The sequence below is a fragment of the Chiloscyllium plagiosum genome, unplaced genomic scaffold (genome assembly GCF_037043375.1).
Source record: "Chiloscyllium plagiosum isolate Xiang-an unplaced genomic scaffold, Cpla_swu_hap1 HiC_scaffold_2, whole genome shotgun sequence".
NCBI lineage: Eukaryota > Metazoa > Chordata > Chondrichthyes > Orectolobiformes > Hemiscylliidae > Chiloscyllium > Chiloscyllium plagiosum.
Window position 1 is genome coordinate 151,775,660 of NW_028270140.1, and position 7,760 is coordinate 151,783,419.

Sequence of the window (7,760 nt, forward strand, 5' to 3'; positions counted from 1 at the left end):
CAGGCAGGGACAAGGTATGTCTAATAAATTAAACTGCATCTATTTCAATGCAAGGGGCCTAACAGGGAAGGCAGATGAACTCAGGGCATAGTTAGGAAAATGGGACTGGGATATCATAGCAATTACGGAAACATGGCTCAGGGATGGGCAGGACTAGCAGCTTAATGTTCCAGGATACAAATGCCACAGGAAGGATAGAAAGGGAGGCAGAGGAGGGGAGTGGCATTTCTGATAAGGGATAGCATTACAGCTGTGCTGAGGGAGGATATTCCCAGAAATACATCCAGTGAAGTTATTTGGGTGGAACTGAGAAATAAGAAAGAGATGATCACCTTATTGGGATTGTATTACAGACCCCGCAATAGTCAGAGGGAAATTGAGAAACAAACTTGTAAGGAGATCTCAGCGATCTGTAAGAATAATAGGGTAGTTATGGTAGGGGATTTTAACTTTTCAAACATCGACTGGGACTGCCATAATGTTAAAGGTTTCGATGGAGAGGAATTTCTTAAGTGTGCAGAAGACAATTTTCTGATTCAGTGTGTGGATGTACCTACTAGATAAGGTGTAAAACTTGACCTACTCTTGGGAAATAAGGCAGGGTAGGTGACTGAGGTGTCAGTGGGGGAGCACTTTGGGGCTAGCGACCATAATTCTATTTGTTTTCAAATAGTGATGGAAAAGGATAGACCAGATCTAAAAGTTGAAGTTCTAAATTGGAGAAAGGCCAATTTTGATGGTATTAGGCAAGAACTTTCGAAAGCTGATTGGAGGTGGATGCTCGCAGGTAAAGGGACGGCTGGAAAATGAGAAGCCTTCAGAAATCAGATAACAAGAATCCAGAGAAAGTATATTCCTGTCAGGGTGAAAGGGAAGGCTAGTAGGTATAGGGAATGCTGGATGACTAAAGAAATTGAGGGTTTGGTTAAGAAAAAGAAGGAAGCATATATCAGGTATAGACAGGATAGATCGAGTGAATCCTTCGAAGCGTATAAAGGAAGTAGGAGTATACTAGGGAAGAGGGAAATCAGGAGCGCAAAACAGGGGCATGTAATAGCTTTGGCAAATAGAATTAAGGAGAATCCAAAGGGCTTTTACAAATATATTAAGGACAAAAGGGTAACTAGGGAGAGAATAGGGCCCCTCAAAGATCAGCACAGCGGCCTTTGTGTGGAGCCACAGAAAATGGGGGAGATACTAAATGAATATTTTGCATCAGTATTTACTGTGGAAAAGGATATGGAAGATATAGACTGTAGGGAAATAGATGGTGACATCTTACAAAATGTCCAGATTACAGAGGAGGAGGTGCTGGATGTCTTGAAACGGCTAAAAGTGGATAAATCCCCAGGACCTGATCAGGTGTACCTGAGAACTCTGTGGGAAGCTAGAGAAGTGATTGCTGGGCCTCTTACTGAGATATTTGTATCATCGATAGTCACAGGTGAGGTGCCGGAAGACTGGAGGTTGGCAAATGTGGTGCCACTGTTTAAGAAAGGCGGTAAAGACAAGCCAGGGAACTATAGACCGGTGAGCCTGACCTCCTTTTTCACAGCAGAGGGTGGCGGAAGCTGGGCGGAAGTGAAGTTGGAGCGCAGAGCTGGTCAAGAAGGTAAGTGATTGATATTTGAGTGGGTGTGTTCTAGACCCCAGGCCCTACAAAGTAGGGCCTCCCTCCCATCCTCCTCCTCTAACCTAACTTTAAAGTCCACAGGTAAGCTACTCAGTGTTCTTGTTTTGGAGACGAGGTGTAGAGTAATGGCAGCGGAGGCAGTGGAATGTTCCTCCTGCAGGATGTTTGAGGTAGGGGTGACCACCAATGCACCTGCCGACTTCATCTGCAGGAAGTGCAGCCAGCTCCTGCTCCTCACAGACCGCGTTAGGGAACTGGAGCTGGAGTTGGATGAACTGAGGATTATTCGAGAGGCTGAGAGGGTGATAGATAGAAGCTACAGGGACATAGTTACGCCAGAGAACAGAGGTAGCTGGGTAACAGTTAGAGGTGGGAAGGGGAGGAAGCAGGCAGTGCAGAGATCCCCTGTGGTCGTTCCCCTCAGCAATAAGTATACCGCTTTGGATACTGTTGGGGGGGACGGCCTAGCAGGGGTAAGCTGCAGTGACCGGGTCTCTGGCACGAGGTCCGGCTCTGAGGCTCAGAAGGGAAAGGGGGAGAGTAGGAGAGCGCTAGTTATAGGAGACTCTATAGTTAGAGGGACAGACAGGCGGTTCTGTGTACATGGGCGAGACTCTCGGATGGTTTGTTGCCTCCCAGGTGCCAGGGTCCGAGACGTCTCGGACCGTGTCTTCAGAATCCTTAAGGGGGAGAGTGTGCAGCCAGAAGTCGTGGTGCACGTTGGTACCAACGACATAGGTAGGAAGAGGGGTGGGGAGGTCATTCAGGAGCTCAGGGAGTTAGGCTGCAAGCTAAAAGCTAGGACGGACAGAGTCGTCATCTCTGGGTTGTTGCCGGTGCCACGTGACAGTGAGGCAAGGAATAGGGAGAGAGTGCAGTTGAACACGTGGCTGCAAGGATGATCTAGGAGGGAGGGCTTCAGGTATTTGGACAATTAGACTGCATTCTGGGGAATGTGGGACCTGTACAAGCAGGACAGGTTGCACTGAACCAGAAGGGCACCAATATCCTGGGAGGTAGGTTTGCTAGCACTCTTCAGGGGAGTTTAAACTAATTTGGCAGGGGGATGGGATCCAGACTTGTAGTCCAGCAAGTAGGCTAGCTGTTTGTTAGGATGTCCAAGAATGTAGGGAGGCTGTGGAGAAGGTAGCACTGACAGGGAATACTTGCGGACACAGAGATGGGTTCAAGTGTGTATACTTCAACGCAAGGAGTATCAGAAATAAGGTGGGTGAACTTAAGGCGTGGATCAGTACCTGGGACTACGATGTTGTGGCCATCACGGAAACATGGATAGAAGAGGGACAGGAATGGTTGTTGGAGGTTCCTGGTTACAGATGTTTCAGTAAGATTAGGGAGGGTGGTAAAAAAGGAGCGGGGGGTGGCGTTGCTAATTAGAAATGGTATAACAGATGCAGAAAGGCAGTTCAAGGGGGACCTGTCTTTGGAGGTAGTATGGGCTGAAGTCAGAAATAGGAAAGGAGCAGTCACCTTGTTGGGTGTTTACTATAGGCCCCCCAATAGCAGCAGAGATGTGGAAAAACAGATTGGGAAGCAGATTTTGGAAAGGTGCAGAAGCCACAGGGTAGTAGTCATGGGTGATTTCAACTTCCCAAATATTGATTGGAAGCTCTTTAGATCAAGTAGATTGGATGGGGCGGTGTTTATGCAGTGTGTCCAGGAAGCTTTTCTAACTCAGTATGTAGATTGTCCGACCAGAGGGAGACCATATTGGATTTGGTACTTGGTAACGAACCGGGACAAGTGATGGGCTTGTTAGTGGGTGAAAATTTTGGTGATGGTGACCACAAATCTGTGACTTTCACCTTGGTTATGGAGAGAGATAGGTGTGTGCAACAGGGTAGGTTTTACAATTGGGGGAAGGGTAAATACGATGCTGTAAGACAGGATCTGAGGACCATAAGTTGGGAGCATAGGCTGTCAGGGAAGGATGTCGTGGAAATGTGGAACTTTTTCAAGGAACAGATACAACGTGTCCTTGATATGTATGTACCTGTCAGGCAGGAAAGAGATGATCGTGTGAGGGAACCTTGGTTGACGAGGGAGGTTGAATGTCTTGTAAAGAGGAAGAAGGAGGCTTACATAAGGTTGAGGAAACAAGGTTCAGACAGAGCATTGGAGGGATACAGGATAGCCAGAAGGGAGCTGAAGAAAGGGATTCGGAGAGCTAAGAGAGGGCATGAAAATTCTTTGGCGGGTAGGATCAAGGATAACCCCAAGGCATTTTATGCGTATGTGAGAAACATGTGAATGATGAGAATGAGGGTAGGTCCGATCAAGGACAGTAGTGGGAGACTGTGTATTGAGTCGGAAGAGATAGGAGAGGTCTTGAATGAGTACTTTTCTTCAGTATTTACAAATGAGAGGGACCATATTGTTGAAGAGGAGAGTGTGAAACGGTCTGGTAAGCTAGAAGAGATACTTGTTAGGAAGGAAGATGTGTTGGGCATTTTGAAAAACTTGAGGATAGGCAAGTCCCCCGGGCCTGATGGGATATATCCTAGGATTATGTGGGAAGCAAGAGAGGAAATTGCAGAGCCGTTGGCAATGATCTTTTCATCTTCACTGTCAACGGGGGTGGTACCAGGGGACTGGAGAGTGGCGAATGTTGTGCCCCTGTTCAAAAAAGGGAATAGGGATAACCCCGGGAATTACAGGCCAGTTAGTCTTACTTCGGTGGTAGGCAAAGTAATGGAAAGGTTCCTGAGGGATAGGATTTATGAGTATCTGGAAAGACACTGCTTGCTTAGGGACAGCCAGCATGGATTTGTAAGGGGTAGGTCTTGCCTTACAAGTCTTATTGAATTCTTTGAGAAGGTGACCAAGCATGTGGATGAGGGTAGAGCAGTGGATGTAGTGTACATGGATTTTAGTAAGGCATTTGATAAGGTTCCCCATGGTAGGCTTATGCGGAAAGTCAGGAGGCATGGGATAGAGGGAAATTTGGCCAGTTGGATAGAAAATTGGCTAACCAGTCGAAGTCAGAGAGTGGTGTTAGATGGTAAATATTCAGCCTGGTGTCCAGTTTCAAATGGAGTTCCGCAGGGATCAGTTCTGGGTCCTCTGCTGTTTGTAATGTTTATTAATGACTTGGAAGAGGGTGTCGAAGGGTGGGTCAGTAAATTTGCAGATGATATGAAGATCGGTGGAGTTGTGGGTAGTGAGGAGGGCTGGTGTCAGCTGCAAAGGGACTTAGATATGATGCAGAGCTGGGCTGAGGAGTGGCAGATGGAGTTCAACCCTGTCAAGTGTGAGGTTGTCCATTTTGGAAGGACAAATAAGAATGCGGAATATAGGGTTAACGGTAGGGTTCTTAGTAAAGTGGAGGAGCAGAGGGATCTTGGGGTCTATGTTCATAGATCTTTGAAAGTTGCCACTCAGGTGGATAGAGCTTTTAAGAAGGCCTATGGTGTATTAGTGTTCATTAGCAGAGGGATTGAATTCAAGAGTCATGAAGTGATGTTGCAACTGTACAGGACTTTGGTTAGGCCACATTTGGAGTACTGTGTGCAGTTCTGGTCGCCTCACTTTAGGAAAGATGTGGAAGCTTTGGAGAGGGTGCAGAGAAGATTTACCAGGATGTTGCCTGGAATGGAGAATAGGTCGTACGAGGATAGGTTAAGAGTGCTCGGCCTTTTCTCATTGGAACGGCGAAGGATGAGGGGTGACTTGATAGAGGTTTATAAGATGATCAGAGGAATAGATAGAGTAGACAGTCAGAAACTTGTTCCCCGGGTACAACAGAGTGTTACAAGGGGACATAAATTTAAGGTGAAGGGTGGAAGGTATAGGGGGGATGTCAGGGGTAGGTTCTTTACCCAGAGAGTGTGGGGGCATGGAATGCGCTGCCTGTGGGAGTGGCAGAGTCAGAATCATTGGTGACCTTTAAGCGGCAATTGGATAGTTACATGGATGGGTGCTTAAGCTAGGACAAATGTTCGGCACAACATCGTGGGCCAAAGGACCTGTTCTGTGCTGTATTGTTCTATGTTCTATGTTCTGGTGGTGGGCAAGTTGATGGAGGGAATCCTAAGGGACAGGATGTACATGTATTTGGAAAGGCAAGGACTGATTCAGGATAGTTAACATGGCTTTGTGCGTGGGAAATCATGTCTCACAAACTTGATTGAGTTTTTTGAAGAAGTAACAAAGAAGATTGATGAGGGCAGAGCAGTAGATGTGTTCTATATGGACTTCAGTAAGGCGTTCGACAAGGTTCCCTGTGGGAGACTGATTAGCAAGGTTAGATCTCATGGAATACAGGGAGAACTAGCCATTTGGATACAGAACTGGCTCAAAGGTAGAAGACAGAGGTGGTGGTGGAGGGTTGTTTTTCAGACTGGAGGCCTGTGACCAGTGGAGTGCCACAGGGATCGGTGCTGGAACCTCTACTTTTTGTCATTTACATAAATGATTTGAATGCGAGCATAAGAGGTATATAGTTAGTAAGTTTGCAGATGACACCAAAATTGGAGGTGTAGTGGACAGCGAAGAAGGTTACCTTAGATTACAACAGGATCTGGACCAGATGTGCCAATGGGCTGAGAAGTGGCAGATGGAATTTAATTCAGATACATGCGAAGTGCTGCATTTTGGGAAAGCAAATCTTAGCAGGACTTATACACTTAATGGTAAGGTACTAGGTAGTGTTGCTGAACAAAGAGACCTTGGAGTACAGGCTCATCGCTCCTTGAAAGTGGAGTCGCAGTTAGATAGGATAGTGAAGAAGGCGTTTGGTACGCTTTTCTTTATTGGTCAGAGTATTGAATACAAGAGTTGGGAGGTCATGTTGCGGCTGTCCAGGACACAGGTTAGGCCACTGTTGGAATATTGCGTGCAATTCTGGTCTCCTTCCTATTGGAAAGATGTTGTGAAACTTGAAAGGGTTCAGAAAAGATTTACAAGGATGTTGCCAGGGTTGGAGGATTTGAGCTATAGGGAGAGGTTGAACAGGCTGGGGCTGTTTTCCCTGGAGCGTCAGAGGTTGAGGGGTGACCTTATAGAGGTTTACAAAGTTATGAGGGGCATGGATAGGATAAATAGACAAAGTCTTTTCCCTGGGGTCGGGGAGTCCAGAACTAGAGGGCATAGGTTTAGGGTGAGAGGAGAAAGATATAAAAGAGACCTAAGGGGAAACGTTTTCACGCAGAGGGTAGTACTAGTATGGAATGAGCTGCCAGAGGATGTGGTGGAGGCTGGTACAATTGCAACATTTAAGAGGCATTTGGATGAGTATATGAATAGGAAGGGTTTGAAGGGATATGGGGCGGGTGCTGGCAGGTGGGACTAGATTGGGTTAGGACATCTGGTCAGCATGGACGTGTTGGACCGAAGGGTTTGTTTCCATGCTGTACATCTCTATGACTCTATGAGTTGGAACACGAATGCGTTAACACATCTTTCAAGATCCGTCAGGCTTAAGACACTGTTAAAACTGTTTTACAATCTTAATCCTGGTGGCCCTGGATTTGGGATTGGAGACTAAATATCAACATTCATCCATAGGTTCGTATTGTTTGCAACGTGCTCGTTATTTTGCAATTGCTTGTGTTAATAATTTTAATAATCTATAATGTTGCATTGAAAAAGATGCTGAAGCAGGCAGCTACCAAGAAACAGCTCATTCCCCTAGTTAACAAAGCCTTTCTTCAGGATGATATTTTCAATCCCCCATCAGCTCCAGCAACTGCTGAGGAGGAACATTGGATAGTGATTTGAATATATCTTGTATCCATGGGCCATGGGTTGGCCATGCGCCAACAGTGGGGACTGAGAGGGAAGAATTCCCCTCCACACACCACCCCCAGCCCCAACCCGGCGTGCGCGCGCACACACACACGTACCGTCGAATAGACGTGAAATAGTTAACTGAGAATGCTTAAGCAAGGCTTATACGGATAGAACAATGTGGTCTACTGACTATGCCGACACCTCTATGGCATTTCAGTTAGACCACTGGAGGATACACACTGACCGTTAGGTCGCTGATTGTCGAGATTAGTTCGGGGAAGAATAGCTGACAAAGTAGATAACTGATTAAATTATTAAACTAAAATGAGAGCAAATTCTGTGCCCGAGGGAGTGACCACACCAGAAGGGGGTGGTG